Source organism: Rhagoletis pomonella, unplaced genomic scaffold (assembly GCF_013731165.1).
Source record: "Rhagoletis pomonella isolate Grant_MI unplaced genomic scaffold, Rhpom_1.0 Rhpom_scaffold_00006, whole genome shotgun sequence".
NCBI classification, from domain to species: domain Eukaryota; kingdom Metazoa; phylum Arthropoda; class Insecta; order Diptera; family Tephritidae; genus Rhagoletis; species Rhagoletis pomonella.
This window is the reverse complement of record NW_023458560.1, coordinates 32,975,582-32,987,525: the sequence shown is the minus strand read 5'-3', so window position 1 is coordinate 32,987,525 and position 11,944 is coordinate 32,975,582. Positions and strand designations below refer to the sequence as shown.

Sequence of the window (11,944 nt, the reverse complement as noted above, 5' to 3'; positions counted from 1 at the left end):
AAAAAATGTGGAGAGGTGAAAATTAAACGCATTTACGATCATATAACGCAAACGAACGTACATAGGGAAAATCTATAAGAATCTTCCGTACCATATGGGGAAATATTATAATATACAACACATACATTGCACTTGACAAATCCGTCATTCATCACACAAGCGTACTTCCAAACCCAGCTTGTTTTAGGCATGTCTAAAATATTAATATTTACGAAGTTGGTAATGCACGTACAGATATCGGATCGGTAACAAATAAAATTATTGAGACACACCCACCTGCGAATCTAAACGATGACCGACAGTTGAGGCAATTTTTGTGTTGGAATGAAAAAAATTTTAAAATTTCTTCCACAATTATTTCACAACAATACGTTCATCAACCTACTTCTCGTATTAAGGAAACTTCATTAAATAATTGTGATTTTAAAAGCTTTAAATATTATGAGAAAAGAAACTATAATTTGAACAAGCTGATACAATAAAAGTACAAAATCTTTAGGTGAATGAATAGCATAAGGCTTTGTTACCTTACTTTTTGTACCAGAAGTGGCCTACCACAGGGTTTAGTTCTTATATAATTCCCAATGAGAACGTTCTCGTCAGTTTTGTTCTCATTTTGGTTTTGGTTTTGACGCGTTCTTGGGAACAAAACTACGACAATGGCATTTAGTTTCGATCATACATTTCGTTCTCAGTCCCTGTTTTAAAATATTAATATTTAATATTCTTTAAAATATACATACATACATACATATGTACACATGCATGTATGTATATGCATTTACAAAAATTAGAAGTTTGAATTTAAGTACAGAAACTAATGTTTTAATTTACTTTTCTTGTCTCCGTCTACTCAGGCAAGCGGTTAGGTGTACATAGACGCGTACACTCTAGACATAAAAAAATAATTATAAAAAAAATTGTCTCACTGAAAAAATATTTATCCTCACCAAAAAGATTATACAAGAAGCTTTATGTCGCATTACCCGGGTGTTTTTCGTTTAACCGGCACCAACATATGTATATTACCCGGGTACCCGGGCAAATCGGGTAATACCCGACTACCCGGGTAATAAAAGCCCCGGGTAATACCCGGGTAATCGGGTACCCGGGCATTACCCGAATTACCCGGGCACCCGGGTATCATCAGCCCTAATTGAAACGTACGGAAAATAGCCCGGCCCTCCTGGCAGAGGTAAATTTTAATGTTCCTTCTCGAATGTCAAGACACTTTCGACCTCTATTTTTAAAGCCATGCAAAACTAATTTTGAACTAAACGAATCATTCCGTGGTTTATGTCAAGATTTTAACTGTCATTCCAGCACGTTTGACGTATCGGACTCGATTTTTACTATAAAGAAAACCATTATTTCCACTCTCAATAATTGAAATACTATCTTTAGCATATCCAATCAGCTGATGAATTTGATTCTGTAGCTGAATAGTTTTAGATCTCGACACTTAACAAACTCCTGTTTCCACTACTCGGCACGAAAAAAAAAAAAAAAAAAAAAAAAAGGTTCCGTACGTCATGCGGACTGCGCCCCTCGTGTCGGTTGGGCGGGAATGGAGGGTAAAAAGCCGTTGGGATTAATTAATTAATTAAACACATAGTTTTTCGAATACGGAATAAAGCAAAAAAGGATGATCAAGGATATGATGATATCAAGGATGATATGTATTCGAAAAAATTAAAAATAAAAAAAAATATGAGAAATGATAAAAACTTATGAACTTGGTACCAACTTTGGATACAATAAACAACTGTATTCGTCTGATTGCCTCGTAGTTTAATTGTTGTTAAGATTTCTACTGGGTGTGGGGCGCACACATGTGCTTTTTTTAATAAGTTTTACTTCTATCACGTGTACGGTGTTGCACTCGTGCTATTAAACTAATGATTTTTTCTCAAGTAGTTTTGCTCAGTGGCAATTTATACATATGTATGTAAGTAGTAGCGGTACATTGGGTGAACTAAATGCATTCATACATACATAGTTATGTACAACTATAGGTAAATACCAGGTAGATTAAGTGCGGGTGATAAACCCATGTAGCATAGTTAAATACTGTGTACATACCTGCAATTAAAATGGGGAAGAATGTTACAATTTCGGCATGTGACTGAAAAAAGCTCTAAAATACACACAAATTGTGGTTTCCAAGACATGTACGAAGTGATTAGCACAGCTGCATCCTTCAACTTGTCAACTCGCGGGAAATTCCCAGATTTGCAGGGAATTTCGGTTTAAGTGGCAAACAGGGAATGGGCAATTGTTTTCGGGGAACTGGGTATGTTGTTTTTATATCTTTAAGTAACCAAATTATTTATATTTATATTTATATTTATTTATTTATTGTCTATGAACATACAAAGTTCTTACAGACTAGCAAATAACTTACATATGTATAATAAGTTGTAAATAAAAATTGGGAAAAATTTACTAGAAAATGGTATACAAAAGATTTAAAAAAGAGCCCTTCGACAATGAGAAGTCAAGAGCTACCGAGTTAGCAATGAGATTAAGATCCCGTGTAGCTCGCGCAATTGGAGCATTACTCGCAAAGATGGTTTTGTGATTCTCCCCATAGAAGGGATAAAAGTTGCGCAGGGTCCGCCGAGGAATATTGAAAGTAATCCTATTTAGCAAGTAGGGACAATCAATAAGTCCATTAATGATACCGTGTGTAAAAGATAGAGATAACACTGTCCTACGATAATTTAAAGTTTTTAAATTTATTAGCGATAAACGTGATTCGTACGATGGAATCGGGGTCTGAAATCTCAGGGAGCGTAGGGCAAAATTCAAAAATACTTTTTGAACACGTTCAATTCTATTACTGTAAAGCTGATTACTAGGTCTCCAAACAACAACCGCATATTCTAAATGAGAACGAACATATGATGTATAAAGTAATTTCATAGTATACGGGTCAGAAAACTTAGTAGAGTTACGTCTAATGAAGCCAAGTACAGAGTAGGACTTAGAGGTAATATAATTGATATGACTACTGAATGAAAATTTGGTATCAAAGATAACCCCAAGATCTTTAATTTCAGAGACACAGAGCAAATCGCGGCTCGAAATACGATAAATGGTATTTATGGGATTAAGTAGTCTGGAAAAAGTGACACTAAAGCACTTTTTGATATTGAGTGAAAGACGAGATTTTAAGCACCATGTGTAAAGGCTATCGAGATCACGTTGCAGCAAAAATGCATCTGATGTATCCTTGATTGTCGAAAATACTTTCAAGTCATCGGCGTAAAGTAGGTAGTTAGCAAATGAAAAACAACTAGTCACGTCGTTAATAAATAACACAAACACAAAATTAGACGGATATGTTAGTTTTAAACCATTTGACCCTTTTTGGAGCGACATTTTTCCAATTTGAATCGTAATATCTCCACAACAAGAGTTTTCCCAGATACAAGCTACATACCAGAAGAAAGCTAAGGTTTTGGGCTAGATTTGTGGAAACCTAGAATAAAATCGACTGACCGGTTTTTGAGAAAATTCCCGAAATGTATATTTTCAGCAGCCCGATTTTTAGTTTTCAGGCGATAACATTATGACATATTTATATTTCATAAACACAAAAGATAGCGTTAAATAGCTTGTTTGAAGACCCATCTACTGATATCCACATCAATGACATGGACTGAGTAGTGTGGCCTCAGTGGTAGTTTAAATAATTGCCTTTTTTCGAATTTCAGGCAGCAGCCACGCCCACGCAGGCATACAAACCGAAACATCCTGGAACAAAACCTTCCTAGTTTTTTTGGTACTTTATTTCCTAAAAGTTTGAAAAAAATTAAATGAAGGTACGTACAGACGCCACATACATACCAAAGCATCTCGTAGTGGAGACACGAACCAAAACACATTTACCTCTATATCTTTCCAACTAGTAGCCGGAACTTAATATATAAGGTATCGTTCGAAAGGTATTGGCCTATAGAATAACACTAAATATGTTGGATGTACCCACATGCCCTCTTAAACCGGTAAAAGCAAAAAAACGTTTTTTGTTTCGCAATACTTTAGCCTAATTTTTAAGAATTCGGTTAATCGTTTATGAAGCTTGAATACACTCTGCAAGACCTTTCCAACGATATCTCAAACATGTCTGGATAAAAACTTCCAAATCTCGTGTATATATGTATAAGCGAGTCATTTCAGCATTCTACTATGGCTGCTTTCGTCACTCGCGCGCACTGCTGTGCGCTGTGATTGCAATAGATTTTTAGTTAGATTTTGATTTTTAGTAAGATGTAATAAGCTCCAATAAAACTTTCTAAGTGGAACACTGATTACACAGGCCGGCGATGGTTTCCGTGCGTGAAACTTGTTTTTCGTCGAAAACGGTGGCACTATTTGACAATGCATTATCATCAGTTTTGCATAAAGAACAAGATTCCATCGGAAAATTTTATTTAGTTGAAAAATATATACTAAACAAGTAAGAAAGTCTAAGTTCGGGCGAAGCTGAACATTAAATACCCGGCGCAAGTATTAAATATATGTTTTTTCACCTTTCCGAAACCTACTGCTAGATGGTAAGCCGGGGTGTATCAATTTTGAGTAAATTAGCGTCCTTAAATTTCGAAATATTGAAGTTTCAAGCATTTCTGAAATTAACCGTTACATGAGAATCGGCCGTTATTTTAGTCCGATTTCAATAATTTTCAACGTTATGCTTTTATGTGGCAAGCACAATAACCATACCGAGTTTGGTACAAATTGGTAGAACGGTTACCGATATACATATATGTGATCATAAGTGGGCGGTGCCACGCCCATTTTCCAAAATTTTACCATAAACGTATTTCTTGGTAAAGAATTGTTGCAAGCATCAATTTTGAATAAATTAGCTTTAATATTTACTGATTTATCGAGTATTTCGTATTTCTCTAAATTACCGTTATATGGGATGTGGGCGTGGTTATTGTCCGATTTTTAAAATTTTCGGCCATTTCGTATGCTGTGCGAAGGCCAACAACTGTGCCAAGTTTGGAAAAAATTGGTGTTGCGGTTACCAAGATATACACATGTAACCATAAGTGGGCGTGGCTACGCCCATTTTCCAAAAATTTTTAATATTCTTATTTTTCGCCTGAAAATTATTGTAAATATCAATTTTGAGTGAATTATCTTCAGTAGTTACTAAAATATCGCAGTTTTCTTATTTCTGGAAATTACCGTTATATGGGAAGTGGGCGTGGTTACAGTCCGATTTCGCCCATTTCCAATACCAACCTACCTTGGATTAAGGGAAACCTACGTACCAAGTTTCGTTGAGATATCTCAATTTTTGCTCGAGTTATCGTGTACACGGACGGACGGACAGACGGACAGACAGACATGGCTTAATCGATTTCTTTTTTCATTCTGATCATTTATGTATACATTTGTCTATATCTATCTCGATTCGTTTTGGCTGTTACAAACAACCGTTATGTGAACAAAATTAATATACCCTTGTGCACAAGTGCGCTCGGGTATAAAAAGTAAAAATAACAACTCGTACTCATATACCCGTAACACCGTGCACTATCAGCTAACACGTTTACTCGCATATTCGCTTGCAAGATTTTCACACAGTATTCCTTGTGCACATTTATATTACTTTTTTCGTGTATATTTACAACAATTTTAGAATGAATTTCGCTTCTCAAATTGATAGTCATCTTTTACTCAATGCAATTTTTTTTTTCATTTGGTGCACACTAGTTTTGTTACACCAGATTCGTTCGGTTTGGCAAGACGAATATTTTCACCGTTTAATTATAAAAATTAAAAAAAATCCTAAAATTTTAAAAATTACAAAATAGCTGCAGCAGATATTCTTCATGGTGCCACACTTTTGAAACTTCACAGATATGTTATATTTGATGTCAATTTTCATTGACTCTTAAATGAACATTCTATTTGAAAACTTCCTAAAGTTATTAAAAAAACATTTATGATTTTTTCGAGTGACAATGAACAAATTGGTATTTTCGGTACTGTTTCGCCTAAAAAAAACGTTTAAGGCTAAAAATGTTCTAGTACTTGGTTATAGAGAAGGTAGTGGCACTTAAAAAAAAAAAAAAAAAAACAATTCGAGAGGTTTGCTCATATAACGGTAGCTTTCAGAAAGACGAAAACTAAGATATTTCGATAAGTGAAACCATCTCATTTAAAGTTTATATTTACAATAAGAAACTTAAAACCCCACTTATGAGTACATGCCTTTTAAAATACGATATTAAGAATACAATTTGAAATAAGCTAATCTAGTTGTGGTGGCCCCACACATAGATACGCAGGTAACCGATTTATTAATTTCTGCCAAGCTCGATGTAAATATTTCTTTAAAGCTAGCAAAGCTACGGGTTGACATTTCTTCGGAGTGCTTTTAACTGTTTTTTATTGCCTAATACTAAAATTATTATTTTTTTTTAACACTTATTGTAAAAAATAAAAATTGAAGACAAACTTTTATTAGTGGTTAATAAAAAAAAGTCGACCCCCGCTCGGCCAAATGGTAATATTTTTTTTTAGGTTTTCATTCCATTTAAGTATTGGTTTATTCCATGAAAAAGAGGAAAACGACACAAAATTTTACAATGCCTTCATTACCTGTACTTCAGTAGTAACCTCTTGCTGAATGACTGCATCTTATTTGTCTGTTCAAAAACATTATTCAAATAAAAAGAAGCCGTAATTTTTGTCTAAGGAAACTTTTACTTCTTATATAATTACTTTAAACCGGTCACAATTATCTTTCCCACCATAAATATTTTTTAAAATGTCTATGAAGATTATATCAGCCTCATTTTAAATGAAAACAAAAGCGTATAGTATATATTTTACAACACAAAAAAAAACTTCCACCAAAATTAAGTGTCCTGGCCAAAATTTATCTTTTAGAGCAAAAAGGTAAAATAGAGAGATTTTCAGTGTACCACCGGTCACATTCCCCCAAATGATTGTTACAAAGAACTTATTAATCGCTTGGTATTTCTTTAAAGGAATTTTATACATTATTTATGTATCTACTATGTTAAAAGATATCTTGCGCTGATTTATAAGCCTCGACGGCATAGTTATAATTCACACTTGATCACATTCTGGAGTCAAATATCCCAACAGTCACAATAGAATGGCCCTGTTATAGGTTCTAAATATTTCCAAATATCTTGACTACTGAAGCATCTCCGAAAGACTTCAGACCAATCAGCATTTCTCCTTTCTTATTGACAACTTTTGAGGGAGTAATTGACCTGCATATAGGTAACAGGATTCCTCGAGAGTGATTGAGCCTCTCTCAGCATGCCTACTTCAAGGGTATCCATGGAATCCGCCTTGCACACAATTGTAAAAATCATAGAAAAGTCTCCTAAGAGCAAAACTTTTGCAGTTGGTGGCTTTGTTGATATCGAGAGGGGCTTTCAATAATGTACTACTAATTAGTTAGGCTCATCTCCCATATTCTGCACAAAACTGTCACGGCGGAATGGGGCAACGCCTCTGTTCAGCGTAAAGTGAGTAGAGGCACCTGGCAGGATGACGTCCTTTCATCCTCTCTCTGGTCAGTCGGGATGAACGACGTCCTGGAGGAGTTGGAAAGGAGGGTATGCCAGATTTTTGCCCACGCGGATAATGTAGCACTCATTGACAGAGCAAAGTTTTTGGAAATTCTGTGTGATCTTATGCGAGGGTAGCTAGACCTGGTCACAAATCGGTCTACTACCTGCGGACTTTCTGTAAGTCCGGGAAACATGAAGCTCATACTATTCACCAGGACGTACAAAGTGACGCGTGCCCATATTTCCCCTACTTGTTCTCTATGACAGGGTCAAGTTATTGGGTGTGATCTGGGTGGGAAGCCAAGAATTGAGCAGTGGGTAAAAAGGTATCAGTGGCCCCTTACTGCTGTAGAAATACCATGCGGAAGTGATGGTACCTCTCTCCAAGAGTTTTATGCTGGCTATATGAAACGAAAATCAAGCCGAAAGCACTAAGTTCCCTTTCCGCCCAGTGAACGGGCACACGATATTTCCCAAAAGCTTAAACTTCCCACCGGAAGAAATGAATGGGAGTGTTCCGAGGCTTGCTCCAAACAGATCCTTCTCGACGCACATCCTTCTAACGGCCGAATGGGAGTATGGAAGTCTCTGGCGTAAAGGTCCAATAAACATCTTCACGAATAGATAGAAGCTAGACGGGAGAGTTAGAGGAGGTTTTTACGATCAGGAACTCTCAATAAATCGTATGTTCCGACTGCCAGATCTCTGCAGTGTCTTTCAGGTAGAGGTGGCTGCTATACAAGGGATAGCCGATTGGCTGCGTAGCAATATTTCGCAGACTAGGAGGGAAAAATCTACTCTGATAGGCAAGCGGCAATCAGGGCGCTGGGATTGTTAACGATGCTTTCGAAACTGGTCGGGGAATGCCAGACCTCTCACTCAAACGCCTCGAAATACTTTCAAGTCATGTTCATTTCGGACACATTGACATCACTGGAAATAGCAAGGCTGATGAATTAGCCCCCGCCTTGATAGCAAGGACCTGCCTGAAAAACACTGGCCGCTTCTTAGAATGAGTAAAACACCGTGCGAAAAAAATTAATACATTCGCGAAACGAGAGGCCAAAAGTAGTAAAACTGCGTTTTTAATTTTCTCCCTGTAGACAGAATTTTTTTTAAACGACTTTAAAATTACAAGGATATAATAAATTCTAAAAAAAATATTTAAAAAATTCAGTGCAATAAAGAATAAAAATATGAAACTGTCCTTTTAAAATAGCATTCCGGAATATCTTTGAAATATATCAATATTTATTTAGAAAAAATTACTTGTTAAGTTTTAATTCCGTCCTTCTAAATTTATTAGCTTGAAATTATGAAATCACTTGGCAGGGCATTTTCAAAACCTTCTCGTCCTTGTGAACCAAAAACCCTTTTTTTATTACTAAAGAATTTTTTCTTTCATTTGGTACCTATATTGCTATTTTATTATAGTGAACTGCATTTTTTAAATTGATCATATCTATAAAATTTCAATGTCCTTAGCCCACACTTTAGTGAGCATATTGATTGTTTCGTGTGTTTTGAATTTATTTTGTTTTTGTCGTGCTCCTTCATTTGCTAAATAATCATGCAAAGTCCACTGAGAAAATTTGCTCGGTGCTGTATAAGGTTTATATCCTATGCCACTGATTGTTCAGATACAAGTTTTTCCTATATAACTCCTTTATGTAGGCAGTTAAAACGATTAAAATGTGTTACCGGTTTACCTACCGATCATACACAGCATTAAAAATTATTTACATCGGTGCTTCATAAGGCATATATTCAATACCACTAATTACACTGGTTTACAGCAAAAATGTTAAATGGATGCCTTTATCCAATTTCTATGTAGAATTGTTCGGGATTCCGAAAAACGACTTAATTTCTTTTCTATGTATACGTTTTCGAGATATTTGCAATTTACCGTTATTCAGCTTTAAACAAAAACATCCTGGATTTATATAAAAAAATATATTTATTCAAACAAAAAATGGTGGGTACGCACCATGTGTGGCAAATGGTAATCAACTATTACCACCTCTGCATGATTTCAGATCAGAGCTTCCATAATTTGACTAACAAAAAGTGACGAAAAACCTTTAAATAAAATATTTTTGCAAAATATCAACAAACCTTGTAGGAAAAGTTTTTTTTTTTTGTACACCTTATTAGAGCCTCCTCAAAGCATTCCTCACCTTTCACTCTTCACTGCACTGCATGCAGAGGCCAATTAAGTATGCTCACGAAATATGTATAAACGATTTAAATATTCAATACACCTAGTACACGCACTGGTTCATGATTTATGCAAAGTCGCTTGCTATTCAACTTAAATGTTCAGCTTCAATGCCTTTCACGGCAACGTTCACTTTAATCTGCTTTGTCTGCTGCACTTAACACTTGGCACTCAATTCACTCACTCACTTGGGCGTTGTGCTTAGCGCTTTGTACTTGAAAGCGTCTACAGTGATTTATACACTGCCACATACGTGTCAATGTTCGAAGGATACGCGCATACACCTATGTAGGTACGTACACACAGACACTCAACTAGTTACATGCATGCGTCCGTGCACGCTAGGGCATTTATTATTTGCATGAATGCTTTATAGACGACACACAAACAAGCACACACTCTTATACATATACATGTAGATGTGTGTGTTCACTTGGTTGGCGACAGTCACTTTAACTGCAGGCGCGCATGAATAAATGAGAAGTAGTTGCGCAATGCAAAAGCAATAAATAGCTGTCTGGAGTGAGTCAACCAGCGTACGCAACGTAGGACAGTAGTCCAAACAACTTTATTGTGCACTAATTTGTTTCTTACTTTATATTAAAGTCTCTTAATGTAAATCACTCGAATTGACTTAAAAAGGCTTGGCTTCAATATGAAAAAAATTCCACAAACACACACACAGCAAAATCAGACGTTGTTCATACGACGTGTAGTACCCGCTGTAATACGACCGTTCCGATTGAAACTTGCTCCGCTACTAGCTGGCACAGCAGGGATGCTGCTTGATTTCATAGCGGTAAAGTTGAGATTTTGCCAGATTATTATGAGGCTGCAAATGCGTCAGCAGGCGAGAGAGAGAGAGAGAGAGCGCGCGAGAAAAATAGTGGGAAATTCATAGCAGCAGCAAGGACAATAACAAGCAAAGGAGTGGCAGGCAAAAATATACCAAAACATTCTGTCTGCAACATTGTTTACGCCAAAATCAGCTGATTGCTGCTGGTTGAAAAATGTGTGTATATCTATTGCTGTGTGTGTGTGTGTGTGCCCATTATATATAAAGTTTTTGTTGCAAAATCCGGCGTGCGTTTATTTTATTGCTGTTACAATTGCTGGGCTGCTACTAGCACGTGCGCATCCCAAAGCTTTCGTCCATTGATTTTCAATGCTTTTGTTGTGTGTTTTGCATGACAGTTTGATATTTTTTTTTTTTTTGCTTAGCTCACGCAGCGTATACTTTACTTTTTTATGAATTTATGCTGCTTCCGAGATTGGAATGAGATTGTTTACATGCAGAATTGATTTTTAAAGTAATAATATTTGTGGTCGAGTGGCAGACGAGTAATATTTAGCAGATCAATAAAGCAGCAAATATTGTCAACATTCAAACAAAGGCGTATGGGGTTGGTTTATGATGGTTTGTGTACCGCTAATTATGATTAAAAAGCATAGATTAAAATAAATAAAATTTTAAAAATAAAATCTGAACAGTTGCAGGGTATAATTATCTACACATATACATACATATATGCACGAGTATCTCCATATATACATACATATCTTTATACATAAAATGAAGTCGGGTTAGCTACACCATTTATAACTCAATAACAGCTGGATAGAATTTTATGATCTTTGATTTGTTGAATCTACCTCCGCTCCGAGTAACAGAACAGATATTAAAAAAATGGAAAAAATCATGAAAATGTAAGAAGAAAATTTATTTTCTACTAGTTTGAACTCACCCGCTTCGTTGTGTGAATGAAATTTCTACGTGTAATGTTAAGTGCGATTTTTTGCTTGGCCAAAACCATAGAAGATACTCCCATTTTTAACCGACTTCAAAAAAAGAGAAGGTTATCAATTCGTTGGAATGGTTTTTGTTTTTTTTTTGTTTTTTTATCTATGTTGCCGCATAACTTTGGACCAGTCAACCAATTTCGATAATTCTTTTTCTGTCGAAAAGGTAGTGTCTCACATTGGACTATGAAAAAATTAACGGTACTAAATTTTTATATGAGAATTGAAGTCGGTTGTGTTTTTTGCTTAAAAATTACTTGTTGTATTTAAGCATTTATTTTTTTTTTCAAATCAAACCTTCTTAAACCTCTTGGGTATGTCACCCATATTATGATTACCTAATTCC

General features: G+C 35.7%; 1 long non-coding RNA gene across 1 annotated transcript in view; it reads right to left on the bottom strand.

Annotated features, from left to right (window-relative positions):
* Window positions 1–10,385, bottom strand: part of LOC118740598 — a 27,917-nt gene extending 17,532 nt beyond the window's left edge. The window contains exon 1 of the long non-coding RNA XR_004993163.1: window positions 9,758–10,385. This is a non-coding gene — a long non-coding RNA (uncharacterized LOC118740598). The remainder of the gene's footprint in view (window positions 1–9,757) is intronic.
* Between the last annotated feature and the right edge of the window lie 1,559 nt (window positions 10,386–11,944).